Source organism: Musa acuminata, chromosome BXJ1-1, assembly GCF_036884655.1.
Source record: "Musa acuminata AAA Group cultivar baxijiao chromosome BXJ1-1, Cavendish_Baxijiao_AAA, whole genome shotgun sequence".
Taxonomy (NCBI): Eukaryota; Viridiplantae; Streptophyta; class Magnoliopsida; order Zingiberales; family Musaceae; genus Musa; species Musa acuminata.
In genome coordinates this window covers 32971169-32994025 of record NC_088327.1, presented here as the reverse complement: position 1 = coordinate 32994025, position 22857 = coordinate 32971169, and the positions used below count along the sequence as shown (strand labels likewise).

Genomic DNA, 22857 nt, shown 5'->3' with positions numbered 1-22857 from the left:
GAGATGCTTATTCCTCTCTCAATTATATTTATGCACTTGAAGGATATGGAATAGATTTTTTTCAACTTACTATACAACAATCTTAGATTGTTACATAAGTATAAGCATTATGTTAAATGATGACATTATTTCTATAAAATATTTAATTAATAAATATAATAAGCATAGTGTATCAGGTCACAATTCTTTATTTAATTTATATACATTTCACTTCTACCATGAGATATGTTATTGCATTCAAAGAAAGTTACAATATATAATGAAGATTTCAGTTTCTAGACAACCATGGTCAGTTTAAAAAAACTAAAACTTTATGAATAACGTTTAGTTGTTCCTAATCTTTAAAATATATCCTTTTTAGGATTTGAGTAAAAGAATTAACATAAAAGCAAAGATAAATAATTACAAATATTTTCAGGTTTTAAATCCTTAAATACAATACTGATAACAACATATTTCGATTTAAATTATCGAGAGATAATAGATGTGTTGAATCTCGGATTTTGATGATGAAGTCAATTGTCATTTGTTGTCTAATGTATGTGTTGAGATAAGTGTGCAGGATTAACTACGATGAAAGTAAGACATGCAGTAGGAGTTGCGCCGGAGTCATGACAATGATCACGTTGGGAGTTCGAGAGCTCGACGGATGTTCGGACAATCGTCGGAGGTTCTGCGGGAACAAATCCGAGAAGTCCAGATGCTTACCAAAGGAGCTTGTCGGAACTTGCCAAGTGGATCGTCGTAGTCCAAGAGTTTGCCGGAAGTCCGCAGGAGCATCACCGAGGGTTCATCGGATGATCGACGGAAGTTCGCCGAAAACTCGCCGGAAGAAGCGAGTGACGCACCGAAGCAAGCTGCAGAATATGTCTTAGGAAATAATCGTAGTTAGCACTTTGATTAAGTTAGAAATGGGAGGTGATCCCATTAGCTTAATCCTGGGGCAATTGGGCCCCTGAAGAACTCAAATTGGGTCGAATGGTTCAGCCCATTCGGACCCAGGTTGCTGTGGGAGGTGCAACCGCCTAGGCAGGGAGGTAGCACCGCCCAGGCTATGTCTCCCAGCGAGACTGGGCGGTGCAACCGCCCCAGCCAAGAGGTGCAACCGCCCAGGGCTCAGTCTCCGAGCGAGACTGGGCGGTGCAACCTCCTCTGTCAGGAGGTAGCACCGCCAGAGCTCAAGTTTCGAGCTCTGCCAGGCGGTGCAACCTCTCCAGTCAGGCGGTGCAACCACCTGAGCTCGGTCTTCGAGCTCTGGCAGAGAGGTGCAACTGCCCCTGACAGAGGTAGCACCGCCCAGAGGCTCAGTCTTCGAGCTCTGCCAGGCGGTGCAACCTCTCCAGTCAGGAGGTGCAACCGCCTGATCCCGGAATTCCGGGATTTGATCGTTTTGAGCTCCAAATTTGAACTGGGTTGGGGCCTATAAATACCCCACCCATTCAGCACTGAAAAGATACAGACCTATACCGAAGTCTTGATCTTTTCTGTGATTCTAAGAGCTCAAATTTGTGTAAAGTCCAAAAGTTCTCCTCTTTCTGTTCTTCAAGTCTTGAGTTGTAAAGAGAGGAGAGAAAGGTTCTGTAAGGGTTGTCTCCTGAGCCCGTCAAAAGGAGTGAAACTGTAAAAGGGCAGTTGGCCTTCGCCTATTGAAGGAAGGCCTCTAGTTGACGTCGGTAACCTCGTCGGTGGAGGAAGCCAAAAGTGGAGTAGGTCAAGACTGACCGAACCACTCTAAATCTCTGGTTTGCGTTTATTTTGAGCACTTTATCATTACTGCAAACCTCCTACATAGCTACTGCTCTCTGTGCTCTTACGAACAAGTTTCTAAGTTCTGATCTTTCCGAATCTGCATTCAGACGTAAATCGGTGTTTTCGTACGATCTTTACATTGCAGTTTATATTTACGTTTTGATTCTATTTATAACTACAAACTGTCTTCTGTGCTTTTACGAACGAGTTTCTTTGCAGTTTACGTTTACGTTTTGACTCCATTTATAACCACGCTTAGACGCAATCTGCGCTTAGACGCAAACTGCGCTCAGATGCAAACTGCGCTTAGACGCAATCTGAGCTTAGACGCAAACTGCGCTTAGATGCAAACTGCGCTTAGACGCAATCTGCATTTAGACGCAAACTGCATTTAGACGCAAACTGCATTTAGACGCAAACTGCGCTTAAACGCAAACTGCATTTAGACGCAAACTGCGTAAACTGCGCTTAGACACAAACTGTGTTTAGACGTAAACTGCACTTAATCATAAGTAATCTTAGAATCGGCTTTTGCATCGAAACAGTTCTTATCGAACAAACGCAGCTTTCGTTTTTAATCGCTGAAAGATTTCCGCTGTACTAATTCACCCCCCCCCTCTTAGTGCTCTTGATCCTAACAATTGGTATCAGAGCCCGGTTAACTCTCAAACGGATTGAAACCCAAGAGAGATGGCTTACGCCGGAAACCAAGAGGGCCATTCCATTACACGTCCACCCATGTTTAATGGGACGGACTACACCTATTGGAAGACCCGAATGGGGATCTTTCTTATCTCTATGGACGTTGAACTCTGGAATCTTGTCGAGAATGGTTTTTCAAAGTCTTCTCTTCCAATGATCGATTGGAACGATTCGGAGAAGAAGGCTTTCGCTCTTAATGCAAAGGCTATGAATGCCTTATTTTGCGCACTTGATAAAAACGAGTTTAATCGTGTTTCGATTTGTGAAACTACATTTGATATTTGGCACACACTCGAAGTGACTCATGAAGGCACAAGTAGAGTGAAAGAGTCAAAAATCAATCTTTTGTTACACTCTTTCGAACTTTTTCGGATGAAACCGAGTGAGACTATTGGCGACATGTTTACCCGTTTCACGGATGTTGTCAACGGTCTAAAAGGACTCGGAAAAAGTTTTTCGGATTTTGAGCTCGTAAATAAGATTCTAAGATCCCTTCCTAAGAGTTGGGATCCTAAAGTCACTACTATTCAAGAGGCAAAAGATCTAAACAACTTTCCTCTTGAAGAACTAATTGGGTCATTAATGACCTACGAGATGACTTGCAAAGCTCATGAAGAGCAAGAAGACATCCTTCCAAAGAACAGGAAGGATATGGCACTTAGAACTTTGGAAGATCACTTGAAAGAAAACTCAAGTGATGAGGACTGTGATGATGACTTAGCACTTCTAACGAGAAAATTTAAAAAATTAATTAAAAGAAACAAGTTTAAGAATGATACTAAAAGTAAACTTGAACCCAAGAAAGACCAAGTTATTTGCTATGAGTGCAAAAAGCCAGGACACTACAAGAGTGATTGTCCCCAAGCCAAAAAGAGAACAACAAAAAAGAAGGCGCTCAAAGCAACATGGGATGATTCGAGCGCGTCTGAAGAAGAGGAGTCCAACACCGAGCAAGTTGCTCATTACGCCTTAATGGCCATCGGAGAGGAGGTAACGAATTTATTAGATGCTGATTTATCTTTCGATGAATTATTAAATGCCTTCCATGACTTATTTGATGAATGTAAGATTATTAGTAGAAAATACAAATTGCTAAAAAAGGAGCATGATAGTCTTACTTGTAATTTTGATAAGTTAAAAACTGAATATCATGATAGTTTAAGTTCATGCATAAAATGTCATGATCTAGAAACTCTCCAAAAGGAAAACTTTCTACTTAAGGACACCTTGAAGAAATTCGAGGTTGGTAGCAAGTCATTGAACATGATCCTTGCAAACAAGGGTCACGTTCCCAAAAGAAGTGGAATCGGATTTGTGAGAAGTCCTCACCAAAATCCAACCACCTTCATAAAAGGCCTCATCTTACATGTTCGACACCAAAACAAATGCAACTTTTGTTGTAAATTTGGACACAAAACGTATTATTGTCCATTTAAGAAAATTAGTCCAAACAAATTAATTTGGGCTCCTAAAGGAACCATGATAAATTCTATGCAACATGATAGACAATGTAGATCTATTTGTGAGGTACCCAAAAGCAAATGGGTACCTAAAGATCATCCTTTCTTATAGAAAACTAAACCATCACAAGCTAGGAGCAAGAGATGGTACCTTGATAGTGGATGCTCAAGGCATATGACCGGAGATCCATCTCAATTCTCTAAGCTCACTACAATAGACGAAGGCTATGTCACCTTCAGAGACAACAACAAGGGTAAAATCATTGGCAAAGGAACCATAGGTAACAAATCCAACTTCTTTATTGAAGATGTTTTGTTAGTTGATGGTTTAAAACATAACCTCTTGAGCATTAGTCAATTATGTGATAAAGGATACACTATCAAATTCGAATCTAATGCTTGCATCATTGAAAAACCACATAAGAACATGTCTATGATTGCATTAAAACAAAATAACGTATACACTATTGACATCAATGATTTTGTTAGAACCCTTGCAGATTCTAAACTTGGGGTTGATCTCTTTAGGGGATCGGCCTCCTTGGAACTCTATAGGGGTTCCTCCCTCCAAGTTGCTGCTCAAAGGCTGCAGAAAAGATTCATCTATTGCTTATGAAAAGAGGAGGAATACATGACTATTTATAGGGCTTCTAAACCCTAACTCCTTATAGGACTCCTACTCAAGACTCCTACTTCTAACCAACTCCTAATATGACTCCTACTTAAGACTCATATTTCTTTACAACTCCTAATTCTTAAGACTCCTATTCCTTTATAACTCCTAATTCTTCTCTAAGAAACAACCTCCTACATGAATGTCCCTTTCAATTAGGACTCTCCTAACTAAAGTCCTAACAGAATGTCCCTCTCAATTAGGACTCTCCTAGCTAGTCTTAACAGTTTTACATGAATGTCCCTCTCAATTAGGACTCTCCAAGCTAGAGTCCTAACAGACCCGCCCTCTTCAAATCAGCCTTGTCCTCGAGGCTGATGATTCGTGAATTCTGGGAATTTGATCTTCAAGTCATCATAGTTCTCCCAAGTGGCATCTTCTATTGGTAGTTTCACCCACTGTATTAGCACTTCATTAGTGGGTCGTCGTCGTCGAGTCACGATCCGTCGATCAATAATGGCACTTGGCTGGGTCTGGAGTTCTCTTTGGGTAGTCATATTTGGTGGGTGGCTTTGGGCTGTCTCCAAGCACCTATTTACAACTTCTATCTGGCCGTCGATTTGTGGGTGATATGTCGCACTCCTTTTCAATTTAGTACCCTGCATATGGAATAACTTTGTCCAAAATCTGCTCTTGAAGATGCAAGTAGAATTTGTCACAAGTACAATGCGTCCCTTATAGCATAATTCTTTTGAGTCCCGATTGTAATGAGCCACGGAGCTTGGTGCTTCCTCTATTTTTTTTTTTTTTGATCTTACTAGTCTCCAAATCTTCCTGCCATTCCATCTTAATATCCTCAAGGAAGTCGCTGGTTGGAAGTAAAACGATCGAAAATTCAGCTTGCTCAAGTAGCTGCGAAAGCGCATCTGCAACAATATTCTCTTTCCACCTTTTGTAAGTTATTTCATAATCAAATCCAAGAAGTTTTGTTACCCATTTTTGCTGCTCAAGGGATGATATCTTTCGCTCCAAAATGTACTTAAGGCTTTTTTGGTCGGTTTTAATTTGAAATCGTCGACCAATCAAGTAGGGTCTCCACCGCGTTGCTACGCGCACAATGGCGAGCATCTCCTTATCATATGTTGACTTATTTTGATAGGAGGGAGATAATGCTTTGCTAGTGTATGCGAGTGTTCGACCATCTTGCATGAGAATGGCTCTAATTCTGACTCCAGATGTGTCGGCCTCAATAATGAAGGGTCGGTTGAAATCTGGTAGTGTTAGCATCGGCGTTGTCGTCATGGCTGCCTTAAGTTTGTCGAAGGCCGTGGAGGCTCTGTCCAACCATTGGAGGACATCTTTTTTCAGTAAGGAAGTAAGTGGTGCACTGATCTTTCCATAGTTTTTCACGAACTTGCGGTAGTAGCCTGTTAAACCTAGAAAGCCATATAGCAATTTTATTTTTCTCGGGGTCAGCCAGTTTTGCATTACTCCAATCTTGAAGGGGTCCACCGTCACACCTTCCTCTGATATGATATGCCCAAGATATCTCAACTTTTGTTGAAGAAAGTAAAAATTTCTAGTGGCCGTTGTGTGTTCGAAAGGCGATTTTCGGTATGACTTCTTCGTACACTCGTATTTGATAATACCCGGATCAAAGGTCCATCTTTGTGAAGATTTGTGCTCCCTTTAATATAGCAATTCATCTAGTATTGGAATAGGGTATTTATCCTTGATGGTTATGCCATTGAGAGCTCGGTAATCAACGCATATTCGCCATGTTCCGTCCTTCTTGTGTACAACTAGCACCGGTGAAGAGTAGAGGTTGCAACTCGGCCGAATAACTCCTGTTTCGAGCATCTCTTTTATAATCCTTTCTATTTCATCCTTTTGGAGATGTAGATACTGATATGGCCAAGTATTTACTGAAGATTTGCCTAGAAGAATCGTTATACAATTATCATGCCGACGGGTAAGAGGTAGGTTGCACGGTTAGTCAAATATATTTGAAAATTCAGCAAGCAAAGGAAGTAGATTTGGATCTTCAAATTCTATTGGCTCTCCCTTAGTTTGCTGCTCAAGTTGTACCAAAAAGCCACTGCATTCTTTATGCAAAACATTCTCCATTTGTTGTGTGCAAATCGTTGTTATGTCGCCCCCACGTTTCCCGTGCAATGTCACCTTTTTCTCCTTATTATACAATTTCATAATTAGTTTCATAAAATTCCAGAAAATATCACCTAATGTCGTCAACCATTTAATTCTGAGCATGGCCTCATGATTGTTAAGAGGGAAAAGGAAGAAATCTGCAATTATCTCTTGGTCTTTCAGCAATAGTTTCTCCTGCGGGCGCCTACGATCACAATTCAAAATCCGTCCGTTGATGACCTTAACATCAAACCTGCAGCGATTCTCGATAGGTAATGCTATCCGAACAACAAGCTTACTATATAGGAAGTTAGTAGTACTGCCCGTGTCGATGAGAACAGTGATCGGTTGTTGTTTGAGAAGGCCTCCAACTTTAATCGTTTGCGGGTTTGAGTAGCTGGCTAGTGCGTGTACTGTAACGTCAGTCGGTTGTGGCTCTTCTTCCACATTTTCTTCTTCATGTTCAAGGCTCTCTTTTAGATGTTCAATGACCTCTTCTTCTATCGATTCAATCATAAGAAGTCCTCCTTTACTACAGCGATGCTCACGGCTCCACGGCTCGTCACAATGCCAACATAACCCCTTCGCATATCGCTCCCGAAGCTCTTCTCTTGTTAACCTCTTTGGTGTAGGGACTTGGTCGACAGTAGGGGGGGCTGAGGGCTTCAATATTACTAGTTGAGGAGCGACCCTAGTCCTCCGAGCTTCATGATTCAATTGCTCCTCTTGATGTCGTGCAAAAGAGATGGCTGCCATAAGCGTATACGGTTGTCGCGCTTTAACTTCTCCTCGGATCTCCGGCTTCAAGCCCTCAATGAAGGTCCTCAATAGCTATTTTTGAGACCAATCATGAGTTTGATTAGATAACCTTTCAAACCTGGTTTGGTACTCCTGAATGGTGGAAGTTTGTCGGATCTTTGCTAGTTGTCCATCAATATTCTCGTAATCGGTTGGTCTAAAGCGGATCAGCAGTCCTTCTTTGAATTGTTGCCATGAAAGGACTCCATAAGTATTTTCAAACCAGTTAAACCACTGTACAACATCCCCTTCAAGATATATAGCTGCAATTTTCACCATAGATGCATCTGCGGTTTTGTGGTACTGAAAATATCGCTCCGCGCGCGAGATCCAACCAATCGGGTCTCCTTCTTCCCATCTAGGGAAGTCCACTCTCATGCATGGATAGTTGGGGTCGGTCATAGAGCCTCTCCTCCCTTGGAAGTCATCTCTTCGGGCTTGGTGTGATTGGGCAAAGCTCTCTCCTTGATATGATTTCTTCGGGCTTAGTGGTCGGCCCAATCTAAGTTCGGTAAAGAGCGTCCGAATCTTATCCTCCATTCGCGCCTCCAAGGCTTCGAATTTAGCATTGATTGCCTCCTTAGATGCCATAGTATATGCCCCCAAATCTATGATGTTAAGATCTCTCTTTTGTTGTTGGGTTAAAGGCATGTATAGGTTGAGAGAAGTGATGGTCGAAAGGGTTGGTGGATTAGTGGATGTAGGCTGCGGTTTAGGCTTGTTTTGTGGCTATTTTGGGTGCAGTTTGAGGGTGTGGTTTGGTAGAGTTTTAGGGCTGTAGATGAAAGTTTTGGATCTATGGTAGATGGTAGCAAAGGTTTGACAGAAATCCGTGGAAGTTGCAGCAAGTATGTGCTGTCTTGTAAGAGTAGAATTGTCGTCGAAGAAACAAAGGTTTCTCGACGTAATTTCCACCAAAAACTTGAGAGAAATGAGGAGGGAATTGATAGCAAAATCACAGTTTATATGACAGCAAGGATATCTAATTTAATCAAGAAAATTTCGGCAGTATAACAGCAAAGAAATTGGTGCAAGTTGCAATTACAGAATTATCGTCGAAAAATTTCAGCGGGTTACGATGAAAATTTGCAGCAACATAAAATCGTTTTTAGAGATGAATTTCTTAATAGATCAATATTAGATGGAAGCCAAGATGATATATGAAGTCTATAAGAAATTTCATTCAAAAAAGATTGCAAATAGATGGGTTAAGGCAACGATATGCAGATGAAATTTTCTGCAGCAAAGATTTTCAAGTGCAGCAGATTGGACATAAAAGATCAGTAGTTTATATTGAGAATTTTTCGATGAAACCAAAGGGAAATCTCCTGTTAGGAAGTGTCAAAGATGTCATAAAAATTTCGTAGAAATTTGGATAGAAAAAGCACAGTAGCAAGATCAAACAGGTGGTGCTATGCGGCTTGAATTCTGCAATTCAAGTGCAGCAGATTGGACATAAAAGATCAGTAGTTTATACTGAGAATTTTTTGATGAAACCAAAGGGAAATCCACTGTTAGGAAGTGTCAAAGATGTCATAAAAATTTCGTAGAAATTTGGATAGAAAAAGTATAGTAGCAAGATCAAAAAGATGGTGCTATGCGGCTGGAATTCTGCAATGTATCTTTCGTCGTAGAGATGAAAACTTTGTGACGAAAAGTTTATGCAGCAATATAAGAACGATTTTTTTTTTTTTGATTTTCAAATAAGGATAACTAAATTGCAGTAGCAGTAAGGTAGGAAACTAGAACCTGTTGCAATTCACGGGGAGATCAAAGGATGATCCGCGGTGGTGGAGATGATGGCGGAATTCGGTGACGATCTTTTAAGCAATTGTGGGAATTGCTTTAGATGGTTGTGGAGGGTTGATGGATGGCTATGGAAGGGCAGCGAGATGCCAAGAATGCTGCTCTGATACCAGGTGTTAGAACCTTTGCAGATTCTAAACTTGGGGTTGATCTCTTTAGGGGATCGGCCTCCTTGGAACTCTATAGGGGTTCCTCCCTCCAAGTTGCTGCTCAAAGGCTGCAGAAAAGATTCATCCAAGCTAGAGTCCTAACAGATTTATGTGATGAAATGTGTTTTGTGGTTATGAATGAGGATGCTTGGCTATGGCATAGAAGATTAAGTCATGCTAGCATGAAACTAATCACTCAAATATCATCTAGAGAACTTGTAAGAGGAATTCCTCATATCAAGTTCATCAAAGATAATGTATGTGATGCTTGCCAATTAGGTAAACAAATTAAGGGTAGTTTCAAAGCTAAGAATCAAATAAGCACCTCTAGGCCCTTACAATTGATCCATATGGACTTATTCGGACCAATCTCTACATCGAGTCTTGGAGGTAGCAAGTACGCCTTTGTCATTGTTGATGACTATAGCAGATATATATGGACCTACTTCTTAAAACAAAAAAATGAATGCTTTAAATATTTTACCAAGTTTTGTAAACTTGTTCAAAATCAGAAGGGTTCTATGATTTCGTCAATTAGAAGTGATCATGGTGGAGAATTTCAAAACCATGACTTCCAAGAATTCTGTGAACTCAATGGATACAACCATAACTTCTCTACTCTAAGAAATCCTCAACAAAATGGGGTAGTAGAAAGAAAAAATCGAAATCTACAAGAAATGGCAAGAACCATGTTGAATGAACATAGCCTACCCAAATATTTTTGGGCCGAAGCCGTAAACACTGCATGCTATATTTTGAATAGAGTTCTAGTAAGACCCTTACTCACCAAAACTCCTTATGAGTTATGGAATAACAAAAAACCCAATGTCTCATATTTTAAAGTCTTTGGGTGTAAATGTTTTATCTTAAATGAAAAGGATAACTTAGGAAAATTCGATGCTAAATCTGATGAAGGAATCTTTCTTGGTTATTCTTCGGTTTCTAAAGCTTTTCGTATTTTCAATAAAAGAACTTTAATTATTGAAGAATCCATCCATGTTGTTTTCAATGAGATTCCCGAAATTAGGAAAAATGATCTTGACGATGATGTTAATTTTGATTCTTTGAATTTAAACGCAACCCCGTCTCCAACTAGCAACTTGGATGCATCCACTTCCCATATTTCCTTACCCAAGGATTGGAAGTATGTAGATGCTCATCCTAAGGAGCTAATCTTAGGAGACACATCAAAGGGGGTTCAAACACGATCTTCTTTTAAAAATTTTTATGCCAACGCCGCCTTTCTCTCCCAAATTGAACCCAAATGTGTTGATGAAGCCATGAAAGATGATTCATGGATTATCGCAATGCAAGATGAATTGAATCAATTTGAGAGAAATGAGGTGTGGACGCTTGTTCCTAGGCCAAATGACCATTTAGTTATTGGTACTAAATGGGTCTTTAGAAACAAGCAAGATGAAAATGGTATCGTGGTTAGAAACAAGGCTAGATTAGTGGCCAAAGGTTTCAACCAAGAAGAAGGTATCGATTATGAAGAAACCTTCGCTCCTGTGGCTCGATTGGAAGCCATAAGAATGCTCCTTGCCTACGCTAGTAGTAATAATTTTAAATTATTTCAAATGGATGTTAAAAGCACTTTTCTTAATGGCTTTATTTCCGAAGAAGTCTATGTTGAACAACCTCCTGGATTTGAAAATAATAGTCTCCCTAATCATGTGTTTAGATTAACTAAAGCTCTCTATGGTTTAAAACAAGCTCCAAGGGCTTGGTATGAGAGACTTAGTTCTTTTCTTATTGAAAATAATTTCATAAAAGGCAAGGTTGATACTACATTATTCATCAAGAACTTTGAAAATAATTTTCTCATTGTTCAAATTTATGTTGATGATATTATCTTTGGTTCTACGAATGAATCTCTTTGTGAATTCTTTGCTAAAACTATGAGTCTTGAATTCGAAATGAGTCTAATGGGAGAGTTAACATTCTTCTTAGGTCTACAAATTAAACAACTAAGCAATGACATCTTTATTAGTCAAACTAAATATGCTATGAGTTTACTAAAGAAGTTTAATATGAATAACTCAAAAGCTATTAACACTCCTATGAGCACCTCCACTAAGTTAGAAATTGATGAAAGTGGAGAAAGCTTCGATCAAAAAACCTATAGGGGTATGATAGGAAGTTTACTTTACCTCACCGCAACTAGACCAGACATAATGTTCAGTGTAGGACTTTGTGCTAGATTTCAATCAAACCCTAAGATATCTCATCTCAAAGCAGTTAAAAGAATACTCAGATATCTTAATGGTACCACAAATCTAGGATTATGGTACCCAAAATCAGATAAGCTTGAGTTAATTGCTTATGCTGATGCGGACTTCGCTGGCTGTAGATTGGATAGAAAAAGCACATCAGGAACATGTCAATTCTTAGGACATGCCCTTGTTTCCTAGTCATCTAAGAAACAAAACTCGGTTGCACTATCAACAACCGAAGCTGAATATATTGCAGCAAGTGCATGCTGTGCACAAGTTGTTTGGATGAAAAATACCTTAGAAGATTATAAAGTTCATCTTAAAAATATTCCCATTAAATGTGATAACACAAGTGCAATATGCCTAACAAAAAACCCTATACAACACTCAAGAACAAAACATATTGATATCAGACATCACTTTATACGAGATCATGTTGCGAATCATGATGTAATAATAGAATTCATTGATACGAAATATCAACTAGCTGATATCTTTACAAAACCTCTAAGTGAAGAACAATTTGATTTCATAAGAAGAGAATTAGGAATGTTGATGTGTCCCAATACTTAAACTAGTTAAAATTATTTTTCGGACGTTATTGATTACTATTACATGCCTTGGTATCACTTGATAAAATAACATGTTGGAAATTATGTGACAAATGTTTTTGAAAATTAGTAGCTTACTCATATCTGAATGCATGTAAGAAGATCATCTTATTTTCGGTTTGAATGCTAAAAATAGGATTTTCCTGTACACTCTTATGAAAACTTTTTGAAAAATGAGTTTCCTCCTTCAAGCAACGAACTATAGCATAACAAGGAGAAGAGATATTCAAAGTATTATATATGTCATGCCTTCCTTTATGTGCTTGATAACTTGCTGGAATCACATCTACCATGCTTTTTGATAATGCTACCATGCTTTTTGTTGATGACAAAGGGGGAGAAAAATATGAATTGATATGGTTGCCATTACTGATGTTATGATTAGGCCATACCTGCTATCACTTATAATGATATGGTTGCTATTACTGATGTTGATATGGTTGCTATCACTGATGCTATGATTAGGCCATACTTGCATCACCAAGAAATATATGATTGCCATATGCCCTGGATCAAGATATCAAACAAAAATTTGCATCGTACGAACTGATATCTTACCATGTGATGCAATGCTACACTTGCTAAAATATTCGAAATGTGTACATCATGTAATGATATCAAAATCTTGATTCACAGCTTTACATGTCGATATCTTACAATATGATGAATTGCTACAATTACCATCATTCAAACTTGTTATATTTGAAAATGAATGTCAAGCCTTGACATCATCTTCAAAGAGATACATCATGATAGGAATCATGATGGGAATATGTCTCTTGAATTTATAAAGTTTTTAAATTCAAGAAGTATGGCATATAGACAGGGGGAGTTAAGGTTAACTCCATTATCAATTGATTGTCATCATCAAAAAGGGGGAGATTGTTGAATCTTGGATTTTGATGATGAAGTCAATTGTCATTTGTTGTCTAATGTATGTGTTGAGATAAGTGTGCAGGATTAACTACGATGAAAGTAAGACATGCAGCAGGAGTTACGCTGGAGTCATGACAATGATCACGTTGGGAGTTCGAGAGCTCGACGGAAGTTCGGACAGTCGTCGGAGGTTCTGCGGGAACAAATCCGAGAAGTCCAGAAGCTTGCCAAAGGAGCTTGTCGGAACTTGCCAAGTGGATCGTCGTAGTCCAGGAGTTTGCCAGAAGTCCGCAGGAGCATCACCGAGGGTTCATCGGATGATCGACGGAAGTTCGCCGGAAACTCGCCGGAAGAAGCGAGTGACGCACCGAAGCAAGCTGCAGAATATGTTTTAGGAAATAATCGTAGTTAGCACTTTGATTAAGTTAGAAATGGGAGGTGATCCCATTAGCTTAATCCTGGGGCAATTGGGCCCCTGAAGAACTCAAATTGAGTCGAATGGTTCAGCTCATTCGGACCCAGGTTGCTGTGGGAGGTGCAACTGCCCAGGCAGGGAGGTAGCACCGCCCAGGCTATGTCTCCCAGCGAGACTGGGCGGTGCAACCGCCCCAGCCAAGAGGTGCAACCGCCCAGGGCTCAGTCTCCGAGCGAGACTGGGCGGTGCAACCTCCTCTGTTAGGAGGTAGCATCGCCAGAGCTCAAGTTTCGAGCTCTGCCAGGCGGTGCAACCGCCTGAGCTTGGTCTTCGAGCTCTGGCAGAGAGGTGCAACCGCCCCTGACAGAGGTAGCACCGCCCAAAGGCTCAGTCTTCGAGCTCTGCCAGGCGGTGCAACCTCTCCAGTCAGGAGGTGCAACCGCTTGATCCCGGAATTCCGGGATTTGATTGTTTTGAGCTCCAAATTTGAACTGGGTTGGGGCCTATAAATACCCCACCCATTCAGCACTGAAAAGATACAGACCTACACCGAATTCTTGATCTTTTCTGTGATTCTAAGAGCTCAAATTTGTGTAAAGTCCAAAAGTTCTCCTCTTTCTGTTCTTCAAGTCTTGAGTTGTAAAGAGAGGAGAGAAAGGTTCTGTAAGGGTTGTCTCCTGAGCCCGTCAAAAGGAGTGAAACTGTAAAAGGGCAGTTCGCCTTCGCCTATTGAAGGAAGGCCTCTAGTTGATGTCGGTAATCTCGTCGGTGGAGGAAGCCAAAAGTGGAGTAGGTCAAGACTGACCGAACCACTCTAAATCTCTGGTTTCCGTTTATTTTGAGCACTTTATCATTACTGCAAACCTCCTACATAGCTACTGCTCTCTGCGCTCTTACGAACAAGTTTCTAAGTTCTGATCTTTCCGAATCTGCATTCAGACGTAAATCGGTGTTTTCGTACGATCTTTACATTGCAATTTACATTTACGTTTTGATTCTATTTATAACTGCAAACTGTCTTCTGCGCTTTTACGAACGAGTTTCTTTGCAGTTTACGTTTACGTTTTGACTCCATTTATAACCATGCTTAGACACAATCTGCGCTTAGACGCAAACTGCGCTCAGACGCAAACTGCGCTTAGACGCAATCTGAGCTTAGACGCAAACTGCGCTTAGATGCAAACTGCGCTTAGACGCAATCTGCATTTAGACGCAAACTGCATTTAGACGCAAACTGCATTTAGACGCAAATTGCGCTTAGACGCAAACTGCATTTAGACGCAAACTGCGTAAACTGCGCTTAGACGTAACTGTGTTTAGACGTAAACTGCACTTAATCATAAGTAATCTTAGAATCGGCTTTTGCATCGAAATAGTTCTTATCGAACAAACGCAGCTTTCGTTTTTAATCGCTGAAAGATTTCCGCTGCACTAATTCACCCCCCCCCCCCTCTTAGTGCTCTCGATCCTAACAAGATGTTTTTTGTAAAATATTATTCTTCTTATATAAAATAATCAACAAAGGACTCGAACAAGTCAAGTTGATAATCAATACATCCGTATTTTAATATTTTTAACTTTTACGAAGAGGATCATCAACTATATTCCTGAACAAGGTGAAGAAGATATTATTTAAATATAAAATTATAATATTGAGAATTTTCAATCCATATTGTGATTTTTACATATTACAAGAATACTAAATTGACAATATAAAAAATTAAGTTGGGTCTTTTTTAAATAAGAATTCTATGCATGGAGAGTTTTACACCATACTTTATATACTTTATCTCAAGAAGAGCATAACATATTAAACTACTAAGGTATTAATTAGTAATTCACAAAGTAAACTTTAATTCCTCTCTTAGTTACTTTTATGCACTCGAAAGATATGAAATAATTTTTTTTAATTTAAATCATAATAGTATTATATAAACTATAAGTTTTGTGTCAAAAGATGATAATATTCTTATAAAATATTTACTTTATTTATATAACAAGCATAGTTTATAAATTGTATGGTGCCACGATTCTTTATTCACCTTTTATACATTTCACTTCTTCCATTTTATACATTATTAAATACTACGGATTTTGCTATATACAATAAAGATTTCAGTTTACATGAAAAGTATTAAAATAATGTAGCCTTTTGCATAAAATTCAATTGACCCTAATCTTTATATTGTCTCACTCTTGAGCTTTATATTGCCTCACTCTTGTGATAACTAATTCATCCATCTATACAATACATCAATAAAGCAAAATTTATTTTTTTATGAATAATGAAATGTTAGTCCAACACATTTAGAAGAAAACTTCTTATTGACCTAACAATCTTCCTTATTTTAACGACAATGGAAATTTTCCCACTAGTATATAAAGAGATTGCTCCTATGTAATCTTGAAAATTAGAATAGTTGGCTAAAATCTTATATTAGTAATAATATAGTTTCACTAGCTTAAGATATTTGGAGTAATATACGATCACACATTATGCATGTTTTGATTTTAAAACTTATAATCAATCATACCAAGTTCACCTCAATGTGGACCATAAAAACAAGTGGTTGGTGAAAATTTGTCTAGTATTTTTAATGCCATCAAGATATCTTTTTTTTTTAAACTAATTATGCTGTATTATTCAACATTTTATATAATATCATATGATTATTAAAATTTAAATCTTCTTTCAAAATATTTTACTAACATGAATTACTTTTATTTTTTATCTATTGCTATCAAAGAGGCGATAGTTGGAGATGAGATCATATCTTTTGATATTAAACCTTTAATCATACCTCCCCGTTATAATCCATTACACCTTACATCTCCTTAAGCTAATTTTTTCTAATATCATAAAAAATAAATTTTAATACATTATGCATTATCATTATCATAATATGTGATGAATAAAAAATGATAAAATAAAAGTCTCTAATACTATTGATAAAATTAATTTTGTTAGATGTCAACTTGAGGAAAAAATGACCCAAATGAAATTATACATCTCAATTTTGAGCAGTTATAGATTGTCCATAATCATGACAAGTATTATTATATCAAAGAATGCTCTATTTCTATTTCTAGAAATAGAAACATCCAAGTTTATAAGAAAAGAAGTTTTGACATCACTATTACCACATGAAATAAAGTTATATCATTATGTTATAGAAATTTTCCAACAAGATGGATATTTTTTTTGAAATTATTCAATTATATAGTTTATTATTATAAATGTGCAATTCTTGTAATAGGGGTAGATTTTCAATTTCCTCTACAAATGCAAAGCAATGTACATAACACTAACTTTATTAAAGTATAATTATATTATTAGCTACTAGGTTTTGATAATGAATAATGTAGTCACTAGTTAAATGAACAAATTCTTAGTTCAAGTCACTAGCATTTACCAAGTCGAAACATTTCTATAAAAAGAAATTCTCAATACATTATAATTTACCTATAATAAAATAATCTTAGAGCATTAGAATTTACTGATCTTAAAATTTAAGTGATTGTAATGTCAATGTTGGCAAAACAAATATTTATGATATTTTAATAAAATATCAAATTTGTCTTCTTAGATTTTGATTATGTTTGACTTTTTAGTTCACACCTTTATACACTTGATTATTAAAATTTATCTCTGTTATTTAGCATGAGGGAAACAAATTAACACAAAATGAAAAATATTTTTTTACAAATATTTCTAACTTTACCATGCTTGTTTAAAATTGTGATAACATCATATTATGACTCAAATTATCATGATATACTTGATGTTTATTAAAATGTTTTATACTTTTAATATAAAAAAATGAACAAACATCTCTAATAAGTCAAATTGACAATAATTTCATCCACATTTTGATATTTTTAACTTGTACGAAGAGGATCATCAACTAGGTTCATGGAGAAGGTGAATAAGATATTATTCAAATCATCATTTCTAAGAGTGAGAATTTTTGCATTATGTTTAGATTTTCAAAAATTACAAGAAAGTTGATCGTCAAAAAAATTAAGTTGGTTCTATTTTTAAATAAGATTTCTCTATGTGGAGTTTAGAACCATGCTTCGTGTAATTGATACCAAAAATAACATAAAGTATTGGATGGCTAAAGGATTACTAACTAATTTACAAAAGAGATGCTTATTCCTCTCTCAATTATATTTATGCACTTGAAGGATATGGAATAGATTTTTTTTAACTTACCGTACAACAATCTTAGATTGTTACATAAAGTATAAGCATTATGTTAAATGATTACATTATTTCTATAAAATATTTAATTAATAAATATAATAAGCATAGTGTATCAGGTCACAATTCTTTATTTAATTTATATACATTTCAATTCTACCATGAGATATATTATTGCAAAAAAAGAAAGTTACAATATACAATGAAGATTTCAGTTTCTAGACGACCATGGTGAGTTTCAAAAACTAAAACCTTATGCATAATGTTTAATTGTTCCTAATCTTTAAAGCAACTCACTCTTGTGACGAACAATTCATCAAATATTACTTCAATATTACAAATAATCAAGTGTTGGCCCATCATATTTCTAAGACAACTTCTCATTAGTATGATGGTCTTCCTCCTCTTAACGACAATGTAATTTTTTCCGGTAGCGTCTGATGAGCTTGCTCCAACATCATTTTCAGCATTAGAAAAGTTGACAAAAATCTTAGGTTAGTAATAATTATTATTTATTTGTTTATAGTATTTTAAATAAAGTAGGGTCCAGCATTATTATAGTTTTGATATTAAAACTAATGATAAATAACTCCAAGTTCTACTAAATGTGAACAATATGGGAAATATGTTACGTGAAGAGTTATCTTCAATTCTTTTCATGCAAATCTAAAAGCTTGTTTCTTTTACTAATTTTGCTATATTCAACTATAGTTTTTATTGCTTCGTATGCTTGTTAAAATTTAGATCTTGTTTCAAAATATTTTACTAATTGAATTAATTTTGTTCTTTAGCCATTGCTATCAAAGAGGCTATAGTTGGAGATTACATCAAATCATTCGATATAAAACCTTTTATCATTACTCATCTACATAATCCTGTAGTCCCTATACACCTATAAGCTCATTGTCTTAATATTATAAACAATAAACTGTAATGCATTTTGCGTTGTCATTATTTTACTTCGAGATGATCTAAAAATTATTAATATACATGTCTCTTAAATATTATCGATAAAATTGAAATGGTTAAATGTGAACTTGTAGAAAAGATAACGCAAATGAAATTTCAAATATTAACTTTCATCCATGAAAAATATTATTATAACAATCAGTTCTATGTTTTCTTGAAAAGAATGTTGGATATAACTATTACCACATAAAATATTGTTATGTCATTATATTACATAATTGTTCCAATATAATGTATTGTTTCTCAATATTATTTAATTATATAGTCTATTGCCATAAATTGATAATTCGTGAGACAGTTCCAATTTCTACTACAAAAGTAGACCAACACACAAAATCCTCACTCTATTATATTATAACAATATTCTAAGCTCTTATTTCTTAATGATGAATAACTTACATGATAGTTAAATGAAAAAATTTTAATTTCAAATCACTAGTTGGTAATGAGTTAAAAAATTGCTATAAAAAGAAAGTATAAATACCTTATTAGTTGCCTATGATAAACTAGCATTGGACCATTAAAATAAACTCATCCTGATCTTTAAGTGGTTATAATCTTAGAGTAGGTAAAACTAAAGTTTTGTAAAATTTTTATACAATTGAGACATTTTAGATTTTAAATATGTTTGACATTTTAGTTCACTCCTTTTAACAATACATTACTAAAATTTATCTTTTTTAGGATTTGAGTAAAAGAATTAACATAAAAGCAAAGATAAATTATTACAAATATTTTCAGGTTTATTATCAATAAATACAATATTGATAACATCATATTTTGATTTAAATTATCATGAGATAATATATTTTTATTTTAAAATATTATTCTTTTGATATAAAATAATCAACAAAGGAGTCGAAAAAGTCAAGTTGATAATCAATACATCTGTATTTTAATATTTTTAACTTGTACGAAGAGGATCATCAACTATATTCCTGAACAAGGTAAACAAGATATTATTCAAATATAAAATTGTAATATTGAGAATTTTCAATCCACATTTAGATTTTTACATATTACAAGAATACTAAATTGATAACATAAAAAATTAAGTTGGGTCTCTTTTCAAATAAGAATTCTATGAATGGAGAGTTTTACACCATACTTTATATACTTCATCGCAAGAAGAGCATAACATATTAAATTACTAAGTTATTAATTAGTAATTCATAAAATAAACTTTAATTCTTCTCTTAGTTACTTTTATGCACTTGAAAGATATGAAATAATTTTTTTTTAATTTAAATCTTAATAGTGTTATATAAACTATAAGTATCATGTCAAAAGATGATAATATTCTTATAAAATATTTACTTTATTGATATAACAAGCATAGTTTATAAATTATATGCTATCACGATTCTTTATTCAACTTTTATATATTTCACTTCTTCCATTTTATACATTATTAGATACTACGGAAGTTGCTATATACAATTAAGATTTCAGTTTACATGAAAATTATTAAAATAATATAGCTTTATGCATAAAATTCAATTGACCCTAATCTTTATATTGCCTCACTCTTGTGATGAATAATTCATCCATCTACACATTACTTCAATAATGCAAAATTCGAAACATGCATAATTCGTGATCATATATTATTCCAAATATCTTCAGTAAGTGAAACTATATTATTACTGATAGAAGATAAGATTTTCCTAACTATATGAGGAAATTTCTCTATTCTATTGAGGAAAATCCTCTATTCTGTTGAGGAAAATCCTCCCTCCTAATCCTATAAATAGGAGAGGAACATGTTAATGTATTCAAGCTAAAGCTATTTCATTTCTACAATAAAGCTTCTTCAATTATTGTTCTTATCTTCTATTATTTCTATCATGGTATCAGAACCACTTGCCTAGAGCAAGCTCTCTTCTTGCTGCCAATTCATCATTGGTGTTGCCACTCTGCGCCAACGTTCGTTCCCTTCCGCTACGGCATCTCTAGTGCTGCTCATCAGCACTGCCCCACCTTTCTTCCTCGTTGTAGCTATTTTCCTTCCTCTTCTACTACAGCTTCCTCTTCTGCTACAGCTTCCTCCTCTGTTGCAGTTTCCTCCTTTGCTATAGTAGCATCACTGCAACATTACTGTAGATTTCTTTTCTACCGTCGCAGCCGTCGTAATCGAAACCACGACCAACGTCGTTGAGAAAAGCGAAGCTTCGCTCTTGCCTTCGGCCAACGACCAACGTCGCTGAGAAAAGTGAAGCTTCACCCTTCGGCCAGCGATCAATGCCGTTGCATTCCTAAGAGGCTCCGTGGTCAATCCTCATCTTCCTCACCGTGGTAGTCTTCGCTGATCTGTCAACATTCGGCAGACTTAAGGAGAATGAAGGGAACGCCTGTGCCATCACAGCAACAGCAATCGCAGCAGCAGCAGCAGCGATCTACACTTATCTTACTCATGAAGCCTCCCGCTTGTAAACAATTCTTTGCATCGATCCAAGATTGGTATCCTTGTCAGGAGCACCATCTTGCGGAAGATAAGATTTTTCTAACTATATGAGGAAAATCTTATCATATAGTTATGATAACAGAGAGATTTTCTCTGATAAAAGAGAGATATTCTCAACTGCATAGCAGATGAGATTTCCTCAACTGCATGAGGAAATCTCTCTACTCAGTTAAAGAAATATCCTCTTTCACTATCTATAAATAGACTTCACATGATGATACTACTTGAAGTGTGCCTTTTTGCTTTATCCTTATAATTTCATTCTTCATTCTCTCATTCTATCATGGTATCAGAGCCGCTTGCCTAGAGCAAGCTCTCTTCTCGCTGCCAATTCATCATTGGTGTTGCCACTCTGCGCCAACGTCCGTTCCCTTCCGCTACGGCATCTCTAGTGCTGCTCATCAGCACTGCCCCACCTTTCTTCCTCGTTGTAGCTATTTTCCTTCCTCTTCTGCTACAACTTCCTCCTCTATTGCAGTTTCCTCCTTTGCTGTAGTAGCATCACTGCAACATTGCTGTAGATTTCTTCTCTACCGTCGCAGCCGTCGTAATCGCAACCACGACCAACGTCGTTGAGAAAAGCGAAGCTTCGCTCTTGCCTTCGGCCAACGACCAACGTCGCTGAGAAAAGTGAAGCTTCACCCTTCGGCCAGCGATCAATGCCGTTGCATTCCTAAGAGGCTCCGTGGTCAATCCTCATCTTCCTCACCGTGGTAGTCTTCGCTGATCTGTCAACATTCGGCAGACTTAGAGAATGAAGGGAACGCCTGTGCCATCACAGCAACAGCAATCGCAGCAGCAGCAGCGATCTACACTTATCTTACTCATGAAGCCTCTCGCTTGTAAACAATTCTTTGCATCGATCCAAGATTGGTATCCTTGTCAGGAGCACCATCTTGCGGGGGCATGATAGAAGATAAGATTTTCCTAACTATATGAAGAAATTTCTCTATTCTGTTGAGGAAAATCCTCTATTCTGTTGAGGAAAATCCTTCCTCCTAATCCTATAAATAGGAGAGGAACATGTTAATGTATTCAAGCTAAAGCTATTTCATTTCTACAATAAAGCTTCTTCAATTATTGTTCTTATCTTCTATTATTTCTATCAATTACTAATATAAGATTTTAGCTAATTATTCTAATTCTCAAGATGATGTTGGAGTAATCTCTTTATATGCTAGTGCAAAAAATTGCATTGTCGTTAAAAGAAGGAAGATTGTTAGACTAATAAGAAGTTGTCTTCGAAACGTGATGGACTAACATTTCATTATTCGTAAAAAAAATATATTTTGCATTATTGAAGTAATGTATAGATGGATGAATTATTCATCACAAGAGTGAGGCAATATAAAGATTAGGGTCAATTAAATTTTATATGCTATCTCTTTATATATAGATGATGTTGAAGCAATCTCTTTATATGCTAGTGCAAAAAATTACATTGTCGTTAAAAGAAGGAAGATCGTTAGGCCAATAAGAAGTTGTCTTCGAAACGTGATGGACTAACATTTCATTATTCGTAAAAAAAATAAATTTTGCATTATTGAAGTAATGTGTAGATGGATGAATTATTCATCATAAGAGTGAGGCAATATAAATATTAGGATCAATTGAATTTTATGCACAAGACTATATTATTTTAACACTTTTTATTTAAATTGAAATCTTCATTGTATA

General features: G+C 36.3%; 1 long non-coding RNA gene across 1 annotated transcript; it reads left to right on the top strand.

Annotated features, from left to right (window-relative positions):
• Positions 1-853: 853 nt before the first annotated feature.
• Positions 854-1445, top strand: LOC135587609 (uncharacterized). Its single transcript, XR_010475929.1, has 2 exons — positions 854-1015; positions 1351-1445. It is a non-coding gene; the product is annotated as an uncharacterized LOC135587609 (long non-coding RNA).
• Positions 1446-22857: the final 21412 nt, after the last annotated feature.